This window comes from Macaca thibetana, chromosome 2 (genome assembly GCF_024542745.1).
Source record: "Macaca thibetana thibetana isolate TM-01 chromosome 2, ASM2454274v1, whole genome shotgun sequence".
Classification (NCBI taxonomy): domain Eukaryota; kingdom Metazoa; phylum Chordata; class Mammalia; order Primates; family Cercopithecidae; genus Macaca; species Macaca thibetana.
Window position 1 is genome coordinate 136,834,036 of NC_065579.1, and position 24,530 is coordinate 136,858,565.

General features: G+C 44.0%; 1 protein-coding gene and 1 long non-coding RNA gene across 2 annotated transcripts in view; both read left to right on the forward strand.

Annotated features, from left to right (window-relative positions):
• GRM7 (glutamate metabotropic receptor 7) overlaps nt 1-24,530 on the forward strand; it is a 912,442-nt gene that overhangs the window by 391,074 nt on the left and 496,838 nt on the right. The window lies entirely within an intron of this gene.
• On the forward strand, nt 15,362-24,423 carry LOC126947685 (uncharacterized). Its single transcript, XR_007723170.1, has 3 exons — nt 15,362-15,505; nt 23,792-23,832; nt 24,146-24,423. It is a non-coding gene; the product is annotated as an uncharacterized LOC126947685 (long non-coding RNA).

Consider the following 24,530-nt stretch of genomic DNA (forward strand, 5'->3'; position numbering starts at 1 on the left):
CGACTCTATCATTGAAGCTCAAAGACAGCAATAACTGTAGAGAAAGGAATGAGTGTCACTTTGTTCTGATAAAACTTTATTGATATACATAGGTAGTGGTCTGGATCTGGCCAACATGCTGAAGTTTGCTCACCTCTGCTGTAGAGTCATACTGCTGAGATTCAACCCTGGCTCTACCATTTTCTTTGACTTCAGGCAAGTTGCTTAACTTCTCTGAGCTTCAGTTTATTTTTCTGGAAAACTGGGATAATAGAAGTGCTTTCCTAATAGGGCAATGGTGGCGATTAAATGAGATAATACATAAAAGACATCTAGAACAGCTGAACACATTATAACCCTTTCAACTGCCGTTGGTACTACTTCTATAATCACTAAGAACGGCTTGACTTTCAGAGGTCTGCAGATAATAAACATATACAAGACAATTTCATCAGCTCTTTTGCTAGACAGGTTTTGAGGGATGAGCAAAGATTTTGTTAAGTATCCCAAATGACTTTTTTATTTTCCTTTGCAAATATTTCATGGTAAGGAAGTACTGGTTTTTTTTCTGTATACAGGATCTATATTCACTGAAATTAATCAACAAGGAGTCAAAAGATCCAGTAGATTCTCTTCAAGGAATCTATCATCTTTGACCTCAGTTTCCCATCTATAAAATAAAGAGGTTGTACTAGAATAATGATCAAGTCCTTTTACAAATTGGAAAGGCCACATATAGTGTAAATGTTGTGCTGTTAGACTCTGGAACTGCATTTGGTTTTAAATCTCATCTCGAGTAGTCAATAGCTTTGTGACGCTCAGTGGATCTCACAAAGGTTGTTGTCTTTCTACATTTTAAAGTAAATGGACTCTCCACTTCCATTTCAGTTGTTGGATCCTTCATGCATAAAATAAGGAATGAGCACATTGCTTTGACAATCCAAACATGACTTTGAATTAAAGCTGATGTGTTACAAAAGACTGCTCAGAAATATTCCCATTTTAATCATATGCTTTGGCAACAACATTTATTTGCTTCCAAATTTTCAGATAAGAACAAAATCCAAAATGACCTAAAAACAATCATTCTGCTCATTCAAGGTGTTTAAACCATGTTCCTATTTATAGAAGGGATGGAGGAGAGAAGTGAGTTGGGTGAAATTTCTAGTGGCAACAGCTTGCTTTCTGCTTTTGAAGATAATGTTGATGAGAACTGTGTAATTTCCTTATAATTGACACGAGTTCTATCTGGATTCCACAAAGCACACTAACCAGCAATAACATGTCATACCCAAATGGATTACTGTAATAGCCTCCTCAGGGGTTTCTGTGCATCTACTCTTGAATATCCAATACAGTCTTTCTCCATGAAGCAGCACAGCTTATACAACTATTCATCAAACCATGCCACTCTCTGCTTAAATTGCTCCATTAACACTTAGATAAAATACATGCCTTTCACCAGCCCACAGTCCTGATGCAGATGTCCCTGCCTGACTCTCGTAGGACCTCTTACCCCTCTGCCCCTTATTTATAATGCTGGCCTTTTGGTCCACACACCACACTTACCCTCTTCCAGAGCCCTTGTCTGGCGTTTCCTCTGGGAATGCAATGAACTTTCCCCAGAGCTTTGCTTACTTGTCTCCTTCTTCTTCAGGGCTCTGCTCAACTATCACATAGCACTTACTACTCTAGGAAATTCTCTATTTTATTTATAAGTTCATAGTTTCCCCTACTTGAAGGAAATCACTATAGAGGATTGTCTTTTTCATTCTGACATCTAGAACATTGTCTAACGTCTGTTAGGTGTTCAATAAGTAAACATTGATTGAATAAATAAGTGAATGAATGAAATTAATTTTTGGTTTGTAGTTTGTTTGAAGGAACATATTTAAACAAGCAGCATAGCATGGCAGCCCACAATTTTATCACTTATGTATTAGAATAATTTTGTATGGATGCTGACTGGAATATCTGTGTAGCTGTCTGTTATGCTCCAGTAAGACATTCAGGGAGTTGATATAGTGAAGGAACCACTTCGAAGTAGTAGTATGTCTGTTTTATCTGTGAAACTGTAGACTTCGTAACTGCATATGCACACACACACACATACACACACACACATAATGAGACCAAGTCCCTAAAGGGAAATGCTCAAGGCACTATTTATTGAACATCTGCTATATTCTAGGCCTTGGAAATGCAAAGATGAATAAGTATGGTGTATATCCTGTAGGAATTTTATCATCTAGTAGGGAAACAGAGATAGTTTAATAAAGAAGCTGTAATTTAATCCACTTTCCAATAGAGACTGTTAAAAATTGCTGAGCGAACCTAAGATAAAGTGATTCAATTTTTCAGAGGTATTTGAGAAGCCTTGGCTAAGTAGCCAGGTCTCAAAAGATTACTAGAATTTGCTAGGTAGAAAAGATGAGAATTTCATTTCAGACAGAGGTATCTGCTTAAGTAAAGGCTTAGAAATGAAAGTGGGGGTTATATATGGGATTCTGTCTCCCATTTCCTGCCTCCAATTTTAAGGTTCAGTCCACTGACTAAAGTAGGTCAACCTTTAGTTAATCCTCAGAGTCTCCCTTTTTAGGGAGCACTAATCCTAGGAGGCTTTTCAAGTAAAGGTAAGTTAGGTGAGGGACCTTATAGGAAGGGTGTTTTCTATGGAAGACTTCTCTGCTCATAGGTGTGTGTTTCTAGAAGGAAGTATCCTTTTTATGACATCATTGTCTACATGTTGTCCATTATATCCTCCAACATCACCCAGAAAAGTATTCTTGGAGGATATCGTGATCATTCAAGATCAAAAGAGTTATTTTAATAAAAAGCAATTTAGAGTTTTAAGAAGCAGGCCAAATCTTTCTGAATAGCCATTACAATCTGCTCACCCCATACTAAATTCCTTAAGAAGCTCAATTTCTCACCAGATGGCAGTATTCAGAGATGGAAGCTGATTTTGCTCTGATTTGGCTTCTGTTCCCTTCTCTTTCTCCCCACAAGTGTATTGTAAGGGCAAAACCATGAATATGAATATAAACTCTTCAAATCTATCACAGGATGCAATTTATTCATATCCAACTAACCTTGGATAGAAACCCAGCAGTAGCAAGTAAATTTTATTTCCACCTCATAATGAACAAAATAATTATTGCTTTTGCTAAGCCTTTCCTAACAGTATGGATCAGACGTTGAGCATCTTACTTTTCCACCTGTAGCATCTTCCAGTTTACACATTATCTTGTGAATCTTAACTTTTATTCCTTGGTCCTTCTGAGATATTCCCACACTGAGCAAATAATGTTTGTAAAATTTTTATTCCTTGTTTTATAGGAACAAGGGTGATTAGCCTCAAGAAATTCCAGGGAGTATTTCCCAGTCACTTTCATGTTACTTATATGTATGAGTTTTGATTGATTGAGCCATCCATGCATGGGCCACAATGCTAAGCACTTATTCTCATCCTTATACCCCAGCTCCAAAAGTGAGGTAGTATTTGCGTCATATTTTTTTCAGTTCAGGCTACTCAGGCCCAGGGAAGTACAATAGCACCCAGTGACACAGCCTGATTTCAAAGTCTGTGATTTAACTGTCACACTATAGTGTTTCCTTACAGCTTTTTTTCTTTAAGTTTAAACCTTATTTTCTCTCTTGATCTTTCAGTGTTCTATCACTGCCCCATTTCTTGGCTAGTTCCTTTTTTCTTACTTCGTTTGTATCATGTCTTCTAGAGTGATTGGAGACTAGACAGAAGCATTCTTAAACCTAGAGTGTAGGGGTCTATGGAATGGGTGATCAGGTTGAGAAAGTAGGCTTTATGCCAACATTTGAAAATCCTAAGGCTTGGGATGTAAAGAGGTAACATTACTGAAGAAAACATATAGGCTATAAGACGGGAAGGGAGTGGTAGGAATAAGGGTACCAGAGAGCACACATCTTTGTTAAAGAGATATACAGCCTTCTAAAAGTGGTAGCCGCAGACATATGGTTTCATTGGGGTCATATTTGATCCTCCGAGGTAAGCCAGAAATCTTGATTCTTATGAGGTATTTCCAATTTTAAAACAGTAGATACTAATTTAAATCTTTTTAAACAAAGTATAAAAAAGATTCCTGAAGGCTGAGTTTGGACCATGGGCCACAAGTTTATGCCTTTGGTTTAAATAGTAGGCCTAGGAATATTTTCCACAATCCATCATCTCCTTCTGATTTGGTTCAAGGAAAGCTGTGTTGTGAACTCTGAGGACACTGATGCCACCCTAATAACTTGTGAGGAATCAGAAGGAAAGGAAGATAGCAAAGGTGGGGACCTTGAGCAGGCATACAAATCTTCAAGGAAAGGACAGGTAAATGTGGCAATCCAAGATGAGCTTGGAAAACAGCAAGGGTTTTGTAAACTACTTTACAAGACTAACTTAAGATGCATGTGATAATCAAGGTGTGCGTTCTGCAGTATGTTCCAAATTAATACACTGGCATTGCCCTACTGCTAGACTGGAGCCAGGCAGAGCACGTAAAGGCTGGTATAAATGATCCTTTTGTAATCACAGCCTTTCATAGACTCATTTGGAATCTCTTTTCTATCCATTTTGATAGACCATTTGGCCAGCATGCCAAACACTGGTAAATTGGCATTCCAAAGCTCACATTGGCTGCTTGATAAATCCACTCCTTTGGGCCCAGTTTTCCCATCTGTAAAGTGATGGTGATCAAATGAGCAAATATATTTATTTATTTATTTTAAAAATACTTTTATTTTAGATTTTGGGATACATGTGCAAGTTTGTTATATAGGTAAACTCATGTCCTGGGAGTTTATTGTAAAGATTATTTCATCATCCAGGTACTAAGCCTAGTACATAATAGTTATTTTTTTCTGATTATTTTCCTCCTCCCAACTTCAACCCAGTGGAGGTAGGTCCCAGTGTCTGTTGTTCCCCTCTTTGTGTCCATGTGTTTCTGTCATTTAGCTCCCACTTATAAGTAAGAATATGTGGTATTTGGTTTTCTATTTCTATGTTAGTTTGCTAAGAATAATGACCTCCAGCTCCATCCATGTTCCTGCAAAGGACATGATCCCATTCTTTTTATGGCTGCACAATATTAGATGGTGTATATGTACAACAGTTTCTTTATTCAGTATACCATCAATGGGCATATAAGTTGATTCCATGTCTTTGCTATTGTGAATAGTGCTGCAGTGAACATATGCAGCATGCTTGTGCCTTTATGATAGAATGATTTATGTATTTTTTGGATATATACCCAGTAATGGGATTTTTGGATTGAATGGTAGTTCTGTTTTAGCTCTTGGAGGAATCACCACAGTGCTTTCCACAATGGTTGAACTAACTTACATGCCCACCAACAGTGTATAAGCATTCCCTTTTCTCTGCAACTTTACCAGCATCTGTTGTTTTTTTTTGACATTTTAATAATAGCCATCTGGACCGGTGTGAGATGGTATCTCATTGTGGTTTTTATTTGCATTTCTCCAGTGATCAGTGATATTGAGCTTTTTTCCATGTGCTTGTTGGCCACATGTATGTCTTCTTTTGAAAAGTGTCTGTTCATGTCCTCTGCCCACTTTTTAATGTTTTTTTCCTTGTAAAATTATGTACGTTCCTTATAGATGCTGGATATTAGACCTTTGTCAAGTGCATAGTTTGCACATATTTTCTCCCATTCTGTAGGTCTGTTCACTCTGTTGATAGTTCATTTTGCTGTGTAAGCTCTTTCATTTAATTAGATTCAATTTGTCAATTTTTGCTTTTGTTGCAATTGTTTTTGGGGTCTTTGTCATGAAATCTTCGTCAATTCCTATGTCCAGAACGGTATTACCTAGGTTGCCTTCCAGGGATTCGATTTCTTACAGGTTCAGTCTTGGGAGGATGTGCGTGTACAGGAATTTACCCATTTTTTCCAGGTTTTCTAGTTTGTGTGCATAAAGGTGTTCACAGTAGTCTCTGATGACTATTTGTATTTCTGGGGTCAGTAGTAACATCCCCTTTCTTATTTCTAATTGTGTTTATTTAGATCTTTTCTGTTTTCTTCTGTATTAGTCTAGCTAGTGGTCTATTTTATAAATTTTTCAAAAAACAAACTCCTGGATTTGTTGATCTTTTGAGTGTGTGTGTGTGTGTGTGTGTGTGTGTGTCTCAGTCTCATTCAGTTCAGCTCTGATTTTTGTTATTTCTTGTCTTCTGCTAGCTTTGCGGTTGGTTTGCTCTTGCTTCTCTAGTTCTTTTTGTTGTGATGGTAGGTTGCTAATTTGAGATCTTTCTAACTTTTTAATGTGGGTGTTTAATGCTATAATGCTTGGTAGATTTTTCTCCATCCCTTTACTCTCAACCTATGGGTGTCATTGCATGTGAGATGGGTCTCTTGAGGACAGCATACTATGGAGTTTTGCTTCCTTACTCAGCTTGCCACTGTGTGTCTTTGAATTGGGGCATTTAGGCTATTTACATTCAAGGTTATTATTGATATCTTTGGATTTGATCCTGTCATTATGTTAGCTGGTTAGTATACAGACTTGTTTGTGTAGTTGCTTTATAGTGTCACTGGTCTGTGTACCTAAGTGTGTCTTGCAGTTGTTGGTAATGGTCTTTCCTTTCCATACTTAGTAGTTCTTTCAGGATCTCTTTCAAGGCAAGTCTTTGGTAACAAATTCCCTCAGCATTTGCTTGTCAGAAAAGGATCTTATTTCTCCTTCATTTATGAAGGTTAGTTTGACCAGATACAAAGTTATCTGTCAGAATTAATTTCTTTCTTTCTTTCTTTCTTTCTTTCTTTCTTTCTTTCTTTCTTTCTTTCTTTCTTTCTTTCTTTCTTTCTTTCTTTCTTTCTTTCCTTTCTTTCTCTTTCTTTTCTTTTTCCTCCCTTCCTTCCTTCTTTCCTTCCTTCCCTTCCTTCCTTCCTTCCTTCTTTCCTTCCTTCCCTCCCTCCCTCCATTCCTTCCTTCCCTCTTTTTTTTTTCTCTGAATATAGGCCCCCAATCCCTTGTGGCTTGTAGGATTTCTGTTGAGAGGTCCACTGTTAGTCTGATGGGCTTCCCTTTGTAGTTTACTTGACCTTTCTCTCTTATTGCCTTTGACTTTTTTTTTTTTCTCATTTTGATCTTAGAGAATCTGATGGTTATGTGTCTTAGGGATCATCTTCTTGTAAAATAATGTTGGGAAAGTTCTCATGAATGATATCATGAAAGATATTTTCCAAGTTGATTCATTCTCCCCATTTCTTTCAGTGACATAATTACATAATCCCACATTTCTCAGAAGTTTTCTTTGTTCCTTTTCATTCTTTTTTTTTTTTTTTTTTTTTTTTTTTTTTTTTTTTTTTTTTTTAATTCTTGTCTGACTGTCTTATTTCAGAAACCCAGTCTTCAAGCTTTGAGATTATTTCCTCAGCTTGGTCTATTCTATTGTTAATACTTGTGATTGCATTATGAAATTCTTGTAGTGTGTTTTTCAGCTCTATCAGGTCAGTTACATTCCTTTCTGTACTGGCTTTTTTGTCTGTCAGTTTCTGTATCATTTTATTGCAATTCTTAGCTCCCCTGGATTGAGTTTCAGTGTTCTCCTGAATCTCAGTGATCTTTGTACATAATCACATTCTGAATTCTATTTCTGTCATGTCAGCCATCTGAGCCTGGTTAAGAATGCTTACTAACGAACTGGTGTAGTTGTTTGAAGGAAAGATGGCATTCTGGCTTTTTGGTTTGTTCGTTTGTTTTTTTTTGAGATGGAGTCTTGCTTTGTCGCCCAGGCTGGAGTGCAGTGGCATGGCCTTGGCTCACTGCAGCCTCCACCTCCTGGGTTCAAGCAACTGTCCTGCCTCAGCCTCCTGAGTAGCTGGGACTACAGGTTTGTGCCACTGCACCCAGCTAATTTTTGTATTTTTAGTAGAGATGGGGTTTCACCATGTTGGCCAGACTGGTCTTGAACTCCTGGCCTCAGGTGATCCACCCGCCTTGGCCTCTCAAAGTGCTGGAATTACAGGCCTGAGCCACTGCACCTGGCCTGGGCTTTTTGAGTTGTCAGAGTTCTTGTTCTAGTTATTTCTCGTTTTTGTGGGATGATTTTCCATCAATGTTTGAAGTTGCTGTCTCTTAGATGGGCTATTTTATTTTATTCTATTTTATGTCCTTGGAGGTTAGTTGTATAAGGTGGGTTCAGTCAACTGGCTCTGTTTCTGGAAGATTTTAGGAGACCGAGCCTCAGCTCAGAGCTCCTGGACTGCCTGTTCTAACTCTATCGGACTGGAATTGGGCCCTGGCTTTGTTTTTTGATTCCTCAAGGTTGGTAACCTACTGCACTGGAGAGGGAGAGGTGCAACAGGACCACTAGTCACAACACTCAGATGGGTGGTGCCAGACAAAGCACTTCATAGGGCAGTAGCAGTGGGATATGTCATTTTTCACACGTGCCAGCAGCAGTGGCAGCAGCAGCATGGCAGGGTGCACCCTCATTGGCTGTGACAGGGTGCTAGCAGGTGATGTGGTACCAGCCTTTATGTGGGCATTTGCAGCAGCGCTGGTGGCAATATGGGTCAGGGGTGGTGCCACCTCCTCCTCACCAGCTACTGTGCATGGTCATGTTAGCATGAGGGTGGGGCGCTGGGGGGCACAGGCCTGTGTGTGACCTCTGCTGTGCACCCTCTGTGTGCCTTCATGTGGGTGGTAGTGGCTGCTCAGAGCAGGGTAGGGTCTGCTGTTCTCCATGCCTAGTTTCATGCTGGTAGTAGTGTGATGGCAGGGGTGGGGCACTGCCAGGGACAGGGCTGGTGCTCTCCATGCCCACCAATAGTCCCACAGCAATGGCGGTAGGGTGGGTTGGGGGGTTCACTCGTGCTGGCAGCAGTGGCACAGCAGGATGCATGCTACAGGCATTTTGGTGGGGAAGGTAAGGCAAGGTCTGCCTGCATACACATGTGCCAGCAAAGTGATGTAGGGGGTGGCCCTGGGCGAGTGCATGCAGGCAAAATGGCATGAGAAAGGCTGCATTATGGGGAGGTCACAGGCAGGCTGGTGTGTCTGGGGGGCTGCTCTACTGGAGCTGTCCACAGTTCAGCCATAATTCACCAGCGCAGGAGCTATGATGCAGGCCCTCAGGAGTTGACCCCTCTGAGTACCCCAGGCTGCACTGCAAGCAGGTGCAGCCAGGCTGGGGTCCTGGAAAAGGCCAACATACCGAGGGGTGTTCAGGCCAGACCAGTCCCGTCTCATGGGCAAGACCGCCCTGCAGAATTCAGATCCAACACCTTCCCTAGGGCTAAAGTCTCCTATGGGAGCAAGTGGAACCAAGGGGATGTGATTTCCTGGCTGTGCTCCACTACAGACACTCCTATGCCAAATCCTCTGGGCTCCATACCAGCCTGAAGTTCTGCCCCTACCACTTCTCTAAGCAGTTCTCCCTGCCAACTCAAGTGTCTGTGGTAGTCATGGGGTCTCCTCCTGCCAGGATTCCAGAGGCCTGTAGTAACAGCAGGTTGCTTCTTGCCTGTTCAACTCACCCTTTCCCCAACAGTCATTCGGGGCCAGGAACAAGACCCCATACATGGTAGCCCCATGCAGAGTTCCCAGCTTCTTCCCCTTCAGCCCAGCATCTGTATCTTCCCTCCATCTACTCTCAGTGTCTTCCCTCTGAATATCTGCTAGGAGTGCACCAGTCTTCCATACGTCCCAGTCCCTTGGTGCCAGATGTTCCTCCTGGTTGTGTCTAGTTGGCCATCTTGCCTACCTCTCCACATCTGCTTTCATTTCCTAGCTTCCAGCGTGTCCTGGCATCTCCCTATGGATATTCCAGTACCTGCGGTACTTCCAGTACAGGGCCACAAAGACTACAGCAGAGTTACCTCGGGTCTGCTAGAGAGAGCAAATATGTTTAAAGCAGCTTGCATTACACCTTCCTGCTACAGATTTGAGAGTCAATGATTGTTGCATTACTAGTTTGCTTTGAATAAGTCTATTTTCATTGGATCTATATGCATCTTTCTCAATAAAGGTTGTATTTACTGGTTGGTGGAAGAACAGATATTCAAAGTTAAATTTCAAATCACTCATATACCCCTTAGCTGGCACATTTTCTGTTCAAAGAGGGCAGCTAGATTTTTGTGAATTCTTCCCGAAGGACTAGGGACACATTCAAATACATAGTATGTTAGCAGGGTTTCAGAAATTATACAGCCCCGCAACCTCCCTAATTCCATCTAATGTTCTAGCTATCTCTGGACATATTTGGAATGGAAAACTTTCAGTTCAGACTTTTGATCTGACTTGACTTTAAAGTAATTGTAGAAATCTGAAGAACGTCTTTATGTAATTTACTTACTTGAAAATGCATATATTGCCTACCATATGTCAGGTTCATTTCTAAGAGCTTTATTCATTATAATTCATAATAATTCTATAAGTTGGATAATATTATTATCCACATCTTGCCCCGAGTGGTGGTGACAAATGTTAAATAACTTTGTTTTCTGTCGTAGAGAAAGCAATTCTGTCTCATGACCTTGAGAGAGGGCTATAAGTGATGTCACAATTCTGTCATCCAGAGGTATTTAGTCCCAAGAGAAAGCAGCAATCCGTAACTTAAAATTTCATCCACAAAAATGCAAGTAAAGGAAATGGAGAGAGAATAGTTTGAGCTGAAGATTCTACCAAGTCTGGTGCTGTGCAGAATGAATGTGGGGAGGGTGGACAGAGATGAAAGAGTACGAGGGGAGCCTGTGCTCTAATCTGTTTCCTGTCCTGTTAGGGCTGCACTTTGCTCTCCTATTGCAGTGCAAAACATGACAGGCCACCTCTCTTTGTTCCTTTCTAAGTAGCCTCAACCCTCTTCTTTTTCAGTTTCCACAAATGGCCTTGCTGAGAAGATTCAAGTCTTTTGATGGCATTATCCTCTTAATCCTCCTAAATGTCCTGGGAGGCCTGGTGGGGTTACATGGAAGGGTATCCAGCCATCTAATACTTCTTTGGGAGCTCAGCAAGACTGTGGTTAGTGCTGGGCACAGGCAGTGTCTTAATCCTGATTTCAGGGGAGATGTATGAGCCTGTAAGTCGCCGGTGCATCTCTACAACAATGAAGGAGGAAAGTGATTTAAAGGAACAAAAGAGAGTGAGAGAGAAAACCTCTGATATTTTCTCACCGTGATGAAATGAACAAATGAAGGTACAATAATACAGTAGGGGAAAAAATACTAGTTCATTGTTCAAGAGAAAAAATATCCCAAGTACAGGTTCAAGTCAGTGCTATTAAAACCCACTTTTTATTGCTAGAAATTGAAGGATTCAGTCTAGTAAAGTGTTACTGTTCAAAAGAAAGCATTTAGTTTGAATATACCATGCTTGACAATCACCTAAATTACTGCATGAAATTACAAGAGCTGGTCCTGAAAAGTAAAATCAACATCATGGTATGTGGAGTTACTCAGTGTAGGTAGAGGTTGCTAGAAATTACTTTTTGCAAGGCCACCCAAGTGACATCTGAAAGAATTGTTTGTGTGTGACTAGAGTTGTACCCAGAAATTACGTGCAACAAACAAATCTCTGTGAATTAGCAGTGCTTGAATACTGTTATTACTCACCCTTGAAAACCTTATATAGGGAAAACAAAATGCCATTTTTTAACCAAACAAAATGTTTTCTCTTTTATTTTTCAACTCAGCAAAGCATTCAGCTCACAATTTTTGATATAAATTTAACATAACCCAGGAAAACATTTATTTTATGGCAATCCAAACAGAAACTGGGCATTGTATCAAATTTTGAGTTGCTGAATGTACTTGAACCTAAACTTACAAAATCACATTTGCTTTTTAAATTTGGATAATTAATATTTTTCAACAGGTTTCTGGTTTTCTCCCAAGTATTCTAAAATAAGTTTTACTCTATATTTAAATGTAACTTTAACTTATTTTACATCCACTGAACTTGCCCTTTGACTTCAGGGTTGGAAGGAGACCCCTTTACTGTCTTAAAGTGCCCTTTATCTTAATTTGCAACAGTGGGTGGCAGTTTCCTTACAGAGTAAAGATAATTGCTGATCTTCCTATCTGGTGCTTTTGTATGTTGCTTTGAAGAAACTTGCCATAACTATTACTGTATATTTGGAATTTGTAGTTAACTGTTTTTTTGAGTCAAAAAAACAAAAGAATGTGGAAATTGCTTCTCTGTAGGAAACTGAAGTTCACTGATTGATACTGATTACAGGAAATCAAAAGCTCCAAATAGAAAGTGTTATATATTTTGGCAACTATTGATTAGGCCCAACTTCCTGTCTTTGGTTTGCAAGAACAGAAAGCTGAAGATATGTGAATGAGGATCTCCAATAACAAAAAAGCTCATAAGGAAAACAGTATTTTTCCTAGTGATATCACATAATTTTTACCCCAAGACCCTCTTGAACTGTTGTTTTATTGGAATGGATTAATGAGAAAGTTGTAGCGATTGGTATTCTAATCAGGAGTTGGGAAGCAGGGATTAGAATTGTACCTTTGTGAGGTCTTAGTTTTGGAGATTCAGGGAAAGAATAGAGAATAGAATAGAGGTTTTACTGAAACACCAGGGGTTGGGTCTAGGTCCTGCTCCTTGCAGCTCGGAGTGCCAGTCACTGAGATGAGCATAACCAGGGAAGAAGGGTGATGCTAAGGAGGATAGGAGATAAAGTCTCGAATTCGTCTTTCCCACTGACTGAAATTGGGGATTTCATATAGTGGGGAAAGAGGGAAAACAGGCACTAGGGAGGAATAAGAAAGCAATCATGAGGGATGAGGGGCTGGTGTCTCATTGTCTGGATGCAACAACATGGTGAGTTTTGGCTCTTTGCCTGAGGGTTGGTTTCCTGAGGAGGAACTCAGATGTGACAAATCTAAGTTTCAAGTTTTAAGACAGAGGATCAAGTTTCATTTAACAGATGTAGAATTGTTTTGGGGAGGGAGAGAGTAGTCAGTCGACCCTTCATCAGAAAGAATGTGTTTACATGTCTTTAGACAAGAATAATTTCCCTTTGCTGTCCATGATCTACAATTAGAGAGTTATAAAATAGCTCAAAGGCAATAAAAAAAAAAAAGAGACCCACAGAATCAGAACCACATGACCTGGAAGGCTGTGCTCAAAGCAAGGCATCTTTTCCATCAAAGCACATTGCTTTGCCCATCATTATGTGGTGGGAATCCATAATTCGTTCTACCCATGAAAACACATATGTAATTTAACAGATACCCTTTCCAGGGTGAACAGAAGAAATTTAAACAAGAAAGCCAAAATAATCACTCTCTTGTTCTTTCCTGCCTGAAACATCATCAGAGAAATTCCACCTGAACTATGACCTCACTATACCTTATTTTCCAAACTGAGTGGTGCTCAAGCAACCCTTGCTACACATTAGAATCGCCTGGAGAGGTTTAAAAAATTTTGATGCCCGAACCCCACACCAGAGAGCATGTTTAATTGCTCTGGGTTGGCTTCCTGCATCTTAAGTTTTCAGAGCTCTCCAGATGATTCTAATATGCAGCCAAGGGTGAGAACTATTGCTGTAAAGAGCTGTGTACTACCTCCCAGCTACGTCTCCTCTGATGATTTAGCAAAGGATGCAAAACCAAAGGACTTAGGGTGCCGGGCTGGTGATGTAAATGCATGAAGATTCTGCTCCTTCTACTCATTCAAATTAAAGTTTATTTTTCTGCTGGCTAAGGAAGATGGGACTATGAGCAAATCCAGTCTTTGGACTTTCATTTGGCAACTGTCATTTTGAAGGCTATCTGGTGTTACTTTCTTCTTTTATATTTGTCTCACCCTTTGACTCTGAGGGTTTCTGCAACTCCCTCTTTCCCTACTGGCGTTTTTACTCCTGCTGTTTTCTTAACTAGAAACACTTTTTCACCTCTGTCATTCTAACCCTCCCTGTCCCCTAATCTTTTGTGTTTTAACTCCAACACTTCCTTTAAATTAATATTTCTCAAACTTTAGCATGCATCAGAATCATATGTAAGGCTTGTTAACACACCCATTGCTAGGTCCCACGCCCAGAGTTTCTGACTCAGTAGATGTTGCAGAAAGGCCATAGCACTTACATTTCTAAGATGTTCTCATGGGATGCTGATGTTGCTGATCTGAGAAAGCCACACTTTGAGAATCAATGCTTTAAATCTCAGCATGTTGTCATTTCTTTTTTGAAGCATGTCTGTGTTCTCTTTACAGTTTTTTATCGCACCAGGGACCTTTGATCTGTGCACTTATAATTATGCTACCACTTACATGTTTGATGGTTTTGATAACTGACTAGTGCTACACTAGCGTCTAGCTAGACTGTAACTTCATTGACGACAAACATTTTCTGTCTTTTGTATACCGTAGTATCTTTAGTATATGGTATTGATGATGGGCCATAAGTATTGAATCATCAATAAACTTTTTCTTGTTAAGCATTCATATTAAAATGTATAATTTTTTAGCCTTTCCCCCTTTTCTTTGAATTACTAATTTTTTTCCTCAATATTCAATGTATTCTTTTGCTTCTTACTATCCAGGGATCTTCTCCATGATACCTTCGATTGGCTTTAAAAATGGCTTCCTGTCCCAGTTACATATTCTCATCCTCAAAGTGTAGTTTGAAGACCAGCAGCTTTAGCATAACTGTAAACAAACAAAGGTACAGATGCTCACTACTTGCAGAACCCATTAACAAGAGTGAGATTTAGCAGAAAGAAAATGACTTTATTAATCAAAAGAAGTGAAGAGGAAATGGTCAATTTGTATCCAAAGTAAGGGCTTCAGTTTTGGAGGGGGAAGGCAGTGGTTTAAAAAGGGAAAAGTTGATGAGAAAGGCATACGACAATCAGGCTGAATACAATGTGTGTTCTGATAGCTATTTTGGTTCCAGTCCACCTGGATCTTGGGCTGGTGTCATCTCAACAATGGCCTACTTGTTAACTAGCTGCCTTGAAGTAATCTCTGGAATTTTGCAGCTAGGTCTCTAGACTTGGCTGTCTGTCTCAAGATTAGCCCCTGAAACTTCTAAGAGGACACATAATTAGATACTAGTATACAGTTAAAGAAATGTGAAGGCAGTATGTACGGTGAGAAAGGGAGGGACATGAAGTCTCTTTTAGGCTAACAATAGAGGCTTCTGCAGTTTGCCTCAAGGTTATGTGTTGAAACCCAATAGGACGAGGAAAAAAAAGGTTTTAAAATGCATTTTGAAGTTAAGCTGCTTGGTTACATAACCTGGAACTTGTTAAGAAATGCAGAATGTCAGCCGGGCGCGGTGGCTCACACCTGTAATCCCAGCACTTTGAGAGGTGGAGGCGGGCAGACCACGAGGTCAGGAGATCGAGACTATCCTGGCTAACATGGTGAAACCCCGTCCCTACTTGTTGGAACCGAACTGTCGATTCCTTCCTGGGCAGGGGTCGCCGCGAAGGATCACCGACACGAGATTCACAGCAGAGAGTTATTTATTACTAGCGCGCTAGGGTCCCAAGCTCTAAGTTGGCCCTGGGACCCCGAGTGCTTGTTACAGGTTGTTTATAGAGGCAAACACAAGTTCAAACACAGCTTAAGGCGCGAAATTCAAACAAAGCTTTAGGCGCGTGGTAATTGGGTCTAGCTATGGCCTGAGCAAGGTGTCTTGTTCTAATTGGTTAGAGCAGGACCTTATGAGGTTTTTTTCTTGGAGTTGCTGATTCCGGGAACTTCGAGGCAGGGTGGGACCCCCGGAATTGGCAGGGTGGGACCCCATGAGGTTGTTTCCCGGAATTGGCAGGGTGGGACCCTATCAGGGTGGGACCCTATCGAGGCAGGGTGGGACCCTATCCAGAGCCACCTGGTGTTAATTTTTTCTATATGAGGCCTAGTTTCTAAGTTTTATGAGGCCTAGTTTCATTCCCTCCTCTTTTTGTGTCAGAGGCTCAATCTTGAGCCTCTTTTTCAGTCCTGAGGGTCTGGTATTGTTGGGTCAGAACCATAGCATGTACTATGTTTAATCTATTTTTAATAAGGGTGAGTAAGCGGTTGAGTATGCATGGCCCGAAAGTCAGGATGAGCGTGAGCAGGATGAGGGGTCCTAAGATGGTGGAGATTAGGGTGCTAAGCCAAGGGGATTGGTTGTACCAATTTTCAAACCAATTTTGCTGAGATTATCTCTCTTTTTTTCTCTTGTCTAATCTTTCTCTTAGTTTTGCCATAGAATCTTTAACTACTCCTGAATGATCTGCATAAAAACAACATTGCTCTTTCAGGGCTGCACAGAGCCCGCCCTCTTTCAGAAAGACAATTTCTAGTCCTCGTCGGTTTTGTAATACAACTTCAGACAGAGAAGTCAAGGACTCTTCAAGTTTTGTGATGGATTGTTCTATGGCTCTAAGGTCTTCATCTATGGCTACTCTAAGTTGTTGCAGATGATGGTTACCATGCACTAGGGCTGCTGTCCCCGTCCCAACTCCAGCCGCTACCCCAATTCCTAACATTATGGCGAGGGTGAGGGAGATAGGTTCTCTCTTTGGTCTAGTATGAGTTTTTTGCTCATACCGGAGATCAAAGGAGTCTCCAGAGTGATAGTATACTCGGGGAACAACTTGTACCAACACGCAATAGTGGGTGCCACTGCTAAAAACGGCTGTGGATATACAGGGGGTGAGCCCAGTGTTGCAAGCCCACCAGTCTGTCTCGGAGGGGACTAAATAGTGATTGGAGCTGGGTACTGTCAAGGTTACATTACGAAGATGCTGATGACTAGGGGGCACCTGGCCTATGCAGGTTCCTGACCCAGAAACTTCAGCCAGGGTTAGTTTTCTTTGTTGTTCCCATGCGCATCCAGTAGGATTGGCGGAGTTAGTGAAATTATTAGTGGAGGCAATGCCTTCATAGTAAGGGGGGCCTGTTGCCAGACATAGCCAGCAAGAGGATGTAAATTCTGGCTTTGTCTGGTTTAAAGCGAAGTAGGAGCCCTTTATGAGATTTAGGAGCCTGTCACCTATTCCCAGGTCAAGGGGCCCGCGGGTGACGTTTTGGGCTGAAGGTGTGTATTTAGAGGAGGTGGAGATTAGAGGCAGGGAAGTGCTTTTAGGAGCTCTTGGTTGGGGCTCTCTTGGTGCAGGAACCAGGGGCTTCCTTGTTTCTGATAAAACTTGGTTTGGTCCTACTGCGACAGGGGCTGTGATAGGGTTGACTATTAATTTGATTTGGATAGGGATTCCATACAGTGGCTTTTGGTATAAATATAGGCCCCATATTAACCCGGATATCCAACGGTTATCAGATTTTGCTGCATCTTCAAACTTGATGCGGACCAGATTGCAAGTTTTTGAATATCGGGTTCTGGTGCAGCGCTGGACAAAGGACATGGTTATGTACCAGGGTTTCGTGGCCCATTTCCATTCTCCATCATTAGTAGTTATACAGGACCAACTAGCGCAAAACAGGGCATCTATTTCTCCACAAGTTTTTTTCATTTCTCCTGTCCTGAATCCGGGACAGGCATAGAACCCGTTCCGGCTTACGGACACCCTTCTAGCCTGTTTTCTCCATTCTCCCCCTTCCATGTCATCTATTTTTGCTATTTTGTCTAGGTTGAAATAGAGGTCAGGGAACCAAGTCCCCATAGGAGCAATTTTTGAGGTTTTATCTAAGACCTCATGAGTACTAAAATCAATCACCTGCCAGGTCAGGTTATATGGCCGGTGGGGGTTATTACTGCCAGCGACGCAGGGAAGGAGGGCTAGTAACAAGCAAGGGGTTAGATACGAGAGAGTCTTATCTTGAGCGGGTCCTCGGAGCGTCGGAGTCTCCATGTCTCAGGTGGTGTTGGTCCGGGCGTCCCTGGAGCAGCCTGGGCGTGGGATGCGTGGATCCAAGTGGAGATTCCGTCAACCTTTATGGCTGTGGGTGTGGTCAGGAGAACAATGTAGGGTCCTTTCCACCGAGGCTCTAGTCCTTGAGTGCGATGCCGTCTAACGTAGACAGAGTCTCCCACCTGGAAGGGGTGACTGGTCTGTGGATGTCCTGGTTGGTACAGTTCTGCCAAGGGGGCCCAGATTTGGGCCTGTACTACTTGGAGTCCTTTTAGCCGGGCCTGTAGGTCAGTCTTAGGATTGGAGGGGGAGAAGGAATTAAGCAAGGTTGACAAAGGGGGAGGTCCTCCGTAGAGGATTTCATATGGAGTGAGCCCAAAACGGTTAGGTGTATTCCGGGCCCTTAACAGAGCTAAGGATAGGAGGCGTCTCCAATCTTTTAAACCAGTCTCTAAGGTCAATTTAGTAAGGGTCTCTTTTATTGTTCTATTCATTCTTTCTACCTGTCCTGAGCTCTGGGGTCTATAGGCACAATGTAATTTCCAATTAATCCCCAATATCCTGGCGAGCCCCTGACTTACCTGAGAAACGAAGGCCGGCCCGTTATCTAACCCAATTACCTTGGGAAGTCCGAATCTAGGAAAGATTTCTTCCAAAATTTTCTTGGCTACTATGTGTGCCGTTTCTTGCCGGGTGGGGTAGGCTTCTACCCATCCTGAAAAGGTATCTACAAACATCAGTAAGTACTTATATCCAGCATAGTGAGGTTTTACTTCAGTGAAGTCTATTTCCCAATAGACTCCTGGGCGGTTACCACGAGTTCGTTTCCCTTCTGGCACTCGGGTAGCCCCAGCGTTTACCTGCTGACAGACCTTACAGGCAGATGTCACTTGTTCTACGAGGGTACTTGCCTTTGGGATTAGAAAGTCAGTTTTTTCAATCAGTAATTTTAGCTTTCGATTACTCAAGTGTGTCCAGGCATGCATCTGCTGGATCATTGCCGGGGCCTCCTTTTGGGGAAGGACTATTTTCCCTCCTTTTTCCCAGTTTTTAGTGTCTTTGTTTTCTATAGCCCCTATGGCCTTTGCTTCTTCCTGGTCTTCTGGGGTATAAGTATGTTCAATAGTTATGTGGCTGGTTTCGTCAGGTTCTGTGGCTAGGGTCAGTACTTCCACCATGGCGGCTTGCCTGGCTACTTGGTCAGCCTTTCTGTTTCCTACTGCGACTGGATCCTGTCCTTTCTGATGCCCGGGGCAGTGAATTATAGCCACTTCTTGAGGAAGAAAAAGGGCTTTCAATAAGGCAATTATTTCAGCTTTGTTCTTGATTTCCTTTCCTTCTGAGGTTAGGAGACCTCTTCTTTCATAGATACTTCCATGAGTATGAGCCGTTGCAAAGGCATACCGGCTATCAGTATAAATGTTAGCTTTTTTTCCCTTTGACAGCTCTAGGGCCTTGGTTAGTGCTATTAACTCAGCCTCCTGTGCAGACGTGCCAGGAGGTAGTGATTGTGCCCAAATGGTGTTGTGGCCATCTACTACCGCCGCTCCCGCCCTCCGGGTACCTGAGTCAAGGTAACTGCTGCCGTCCGTGTACCAGGTGTGATCCGCGTCTGGGAGTTCTTGGTCTTTAAGGTCTTCCCGTGTTCCATGGGTCTCAGCCAGTACTTGCCGACAATCGTGTGGGCTTGGTTGGTCTTCCGGTACCGGCAGCAGCGTAGCAGGGTTTAGGGTGACCGGAGGGCCAAACTGGACGCGGTCCGTGTCCAGTAGGAGGGCCTGGTAGTGGGTTAGGCGTGCGTTGGTTATCCACCGGTCCGGGGGCTGCCGCACTATGGCCTCTAGAGCATGTGGGGTAATAATAGTCAGTCGCTGCCCAAGGGTTAACTTAGCAGAGTCCTTGACCAGCATAGCGGTGGCTGCCATGATACGGAGACACGGGGGCCAGCCGGCCGCTACAGGGTCTAGCTTCTTAGACAGGTATGCTACCGGTCTTTTCCAAGGCCCTAATTTTTGGGTCAAGACCCCTTTGGCAATTCCTTGCCTTTCGTCCAGGAAGAGGGTAAAGGGCTTTGAGGTGTCCGGTAACCCAAGGGCCGGGGCAGACAAGAGTGCTTGTTTTAGTGCCTCAAAAGCCAATTGATGCTCTGTCTGCCAGGTGAAAGGGGTGCTCTCCTTGGTGAGTGCATAAAGGGGGGCGGCCAGTTCAGCAAAACCGGGTATCCACAAGCGACAGAACCCAGCAGTTCCCAAGAATTCACCTACCTCCCTGGGATTTCGTGGTGGTGGAAGGCGAGCCACTGTCTCTATGCGCCCAGGGGTGAGCCACCTTTTCCCTTCACTCAGGATATACCCCAGATATGTTACCTTGGTCTGACAGAGCTGTGCCTTCTTGGTGGATGCCCGGTATCCTTTTTCACCCAGTGTCTGGAGTAGATGCCTGGTACCTTGTATACAGATTTCCTTTGTAGGAGCAGCCAAGAGGAGGTCATCCACATACTGGAGTAGAGTCACTTCTGGATTTTGGGTCCGGAAGTCGGTCAGGTCTCGATGAAGAGCCTCATCGAAGAGAGTGGGAGAGTTCTTGAATCCTTGGGGAAGCCGGGTCCAGGTCAATTGGCCCGAAATTCCTTTCTCAGGATCCTTCCACTCAAAGGCAAAGAGTTCTTGGCTTTGGGGGGCCAGAGGTAAACAGAAGAAAGCATCTTTTAAATCTAATACTGTATACCAGTCATAGCCTGGTTTTAAGGTGCTGAGTAAGTTGTAAGGATTGGGGACCGTGGGATGGATGTCCATGGTTCTTTTGTTGATTTCTCTCAAGTCTTGGACAGGCCTGTAATCCTGAGTACCAGGCTTTTTTACTGGCAGAAGAGGAGTGTTCCAGGGCAAGCGACAAGGTCGCAACACTCCGAGTTCTAGAAATTTGTTAATGTGCTGCCGAATTCCTATATGAGCCTCTCGGCTCATGGGATATTGCTTGATAGACACGGGCACCGCCGTGGGCTTTAGATCAATTATGATCGGGGCTTGATACTTAGCTAGCCCGAGTCCTCCCGTTTCCGCCCAAGCTTGGGGAAAATCTTGCAACCAAATATCAGGGAGGCTAGTGATAACCGGAGCGTCGAAAAGCCGATGCTCATCTTGCAGAGACACAGTTAAGATTTGGATGGGCTGACCGTCCCGATTTAATACCTGGGCCCCTGTCTCGGAGAAATGGATTTGGGCTCCGAGCTTGGTCAGAAGATCTCGCCCTAGGAGGGGGTAGGGGCATTCAGGTACCACCAAGAAGGAATGTGTCACTATTCCTTGTCCAAGGTTAACTGTCCGGTGGTTAGTCCACTTGTGCAATTTTCCCCCTGTTGCCCCCTGGACCCAGGATGTGCGGGAAGACAGGGGCCCGTCTGCCTTTGTCAAAACTGAATGTTGGGCGCCTGTGTCCACCAAGAAGGTGGTGGGTTGCCCCCCTACAGAGAGAGTTAGCCGGGGCTCGGGGGGTGCTCCAGAGCCTTGACACCCCTATTCGCTATCTTCACCTAGGGTGAGGACAGCGGCAGGTTTCTTTTGGTCTTTAGGACGCTTGGGGCAATCTTTAATCCAATGTCCCCGTTCTTTGCAGTAGGCACACTGGTCTTTTTCCACTTTTGGCCGCCTCCGCTTCTCTCCCTCTCTCCCTGGTCCTTTCTCTCTCACAACTGCCGCCAGGATTTTTGTTAAATGCTTATCCCTCACTCGGTCCCTACGATCCTCTCGCTCCATCTGTTCCTTCGCTAACCTGGCTTCCCTTTCCTCAGGGGTTTCTCTCTTATTATACACTTTTTCTGCCTCCCTAACCAATTCCTGTAATCCATAGGTTTGGATTCCATCTAGCCTTTGGAGTTTTCCTCTTATATCTAATGCAGCTTGGTCTATGAATGCCATAGCTACGGTAGCCTTATGTTCTAGGGCCTCTGGATCGAATGGGGTATACATTCGGAATCCTTCTAGAAGCCTTTCCATGAAGGCTGCCGGGCTTTCATCCCTTTCCTGAGTTATGGTCCTTACCTTGGCCAAATTTGTGGGGCGCTTTCCTGCCCCTTTGAGACCCGCCAACAGAGCCTGGCGATAGATTCGGAGACTCTCCCTACCTGGTGCCGTTTCATAGTCCCAGTCTGGGCGGGTGAGGGGAAATCCCTCGTCTATTTCATTGGGAAGTTGGGTTGGGAGGCCTCCTGGTCCTGGCACATTTTTCCGGGCCTCCAGGAGGACTCGCTGCCTTTCTTCAGTGGTTAGGAGGACCTGCAAAAGTTGCTGGCAATCATCCCAAGTGGGCTGGTGAGTGAGGAGAATGGATTCTATTAACGAGGTTAGGGCCTGGGGGTCTTGGGAAAAGGAAGGGTTATGGGTTTTCCAGTTGTAGAGGTCAGAGGCAGAGAAGGGCCAGTACTGGACCGTACGATTGACAGTACAGAGGGGAAAAAGGGAGGATTGCCAAGTAGAAGGGCCCTCTGGGTCCTCAGTCCGCCGCAAGTGGAGACGAGGAGGTGTCGGCGGCGGCGTCCGAGGGGTGAGCTTGGGCGGGGCTGGAGAAAGAGACGGGGTGGAGGGAGGGGCCGAGGGAGAAGTTGGAGAAAGGGTAGGGGCCGAGGCGATAGAGGAAAGAGCTGGGGACAAGACAGGGGGCAAGGGTGAAGCGTAAGGTGGAGGTCCCAGAAGGGGGTTCTGAGGTGGAGGAGGCAGGGGGTCAAGAAGGAGGAGATCCCTCTGGGATTCATCTGTGAGGACTGGCTTAGGCGGGTCCGGATTCCGATTCTTTGGGGCTTCTAAGGCAAGGAGGATAGATTGGGATGGGGAAGGGGGATGGAGGAAGGGTTTCACCCAAGAGGGAGGATTTCGGACCAGATCCTCCCAAATAATTATGTAGGCCACCTGGTCCTGGTGTCCGAGTGGCCCAGGATCCATCACTTTTGCTTTAACCTGCAAGATAATTGAGAGGTTAAATGTTCCGTCCCGGGGCCATTCCCCATGGAGGGTTGGCCATTCGGACGAGCAGAATGTTTTCCATCGTCCCTTACGGACTTCTACAGAGAGGTGGTGGGCTCCAGCCCGGACGTCAGGGAAGTGAGTCAGGGTTAGAGACAAAGGAGTCGTCAACGTCTGTCCCATTTCGTCCACGTATAACAAGGACAAAACAAAAGAAACAAAAACAAAGACCAGACAAATAAGGAGAAGCCGCGCGGCCAGAGAGTGGCGCCACAAGATCACAAAATATTCAGACGGCAGGGGCGGCCTGCCTACAGATTTGAAGAAGCTGACTGAGTTGTCAGCCTTCTTCCAGACTACCGCCAGGGCGTCCCCCAGGGCGCAAGTGGGAAGGTGCGGGACACGTCTGTCCCCCTTCCCCACTTAATTCAGAAGGAGTACTCCCCAGAGTTCAGAGTTAGCCGGCAAGACAGACAGAACAAAACGAAAGTACCTGGTGGGTCCGTTCAGTCAGCAGTCCATGGCCCGGGCCAGATAGGTCTCCGCCGGATGGGTCGGGGGTCCTCGGACGACCCCAGTTCCCGGCCAATGCACCAAATGTTGGAACCAAACTGTCGATTCCTTCCTGGGCAGGGGTCGCCGCGAAGGATCACCGACACGAGATTCACAGCAGAGAGTTATTTATTACTAGCGCGCTAGGGTCCCAAGCTCTAAGTTGGCCCTGGGACCCCGAGTGCTTGTTACAGGTTGTTTATATAGGCAAACACAAGTTCAAACACAGCTTAAGGCGCGAAATTCAAACAAAGCTTTAGGCACGTGGTAATTGGGTCTAGCTATGGCCTGAGCAAGGTGTCTTGTTCTAATTGGTTAGAGCAGGACCTTATGAGGTTTTTTCTTGGAGTTGCTGATTCCGAAGGAACCGAACTGTCGATTCCTTCCTGGGCAGGGGTCGCCGCGAAGGATCACCGACACGAGATTCACAGCAGAGAGTTATTTATTACTAGCGCGCTAGGGTCCCAAGCTCTAAGTTGGCCCTGGGACCCCGAATGCTTGTTACAGGTTGTTTATATAGGCAAACACAAGTTCAAACACAGCTTAAGGTGCGAAATTCAAACAAAGCTTTAGGCGCGTGGTAATTGGGTCTAGCTATGGCCTGAGCAAGGTGTCTTGTTCTAATTGGTTAGAGCAGGACCTTATGAGGTTTTTTCTTGGAGTTGCTGATTCCGAAGGAACCGAACTGTCGATTCCTTCCTGGGCAGGGGTCGCCGCGAAGGATCACCGACACGAGATTCACAGCAGAGAGTTATTTATTACTAGCGCGCTAGGGTCCCAAGCTCTAAGTTGGCCCTGGGACCCCGAGTGCTTGTTACAGGTTGTTTATAGAGGCAAACACAAGTTCAAACACAGCTTAAGGCGCGAAATTCAAACAAAGCTTTAGGCGCGTGGTAATTGGGTCTAGCTATGGCCTGAGCAAGGTGTCTTGTTCTAATTGGTTAGAGCAGGACCTTATGAGGTTTTTTCTTGGAGTTGCTGATTCCGGGAACTTCGAGGCAGGGTGGGACCCCCGGAATTGGCAGGGTGGGACCCCATGAGGTTGTTTCCCGGAATTGGCAGGGTGGGACCCTATCAGGGTGGGACCCTATCGAGGCAGGGTGGGACCCTATCCAGAGCCACCTGGTGTTAATTTTTTCTATATGAGGCCTAGTTTCTAAGTTTTATGAGGCCTAGTTTCATACTAAAAATACATTAAAAAAAAAATTAGCCAGGCGTGGTGGCGGGCACCTGTAGTCCCAGCTAC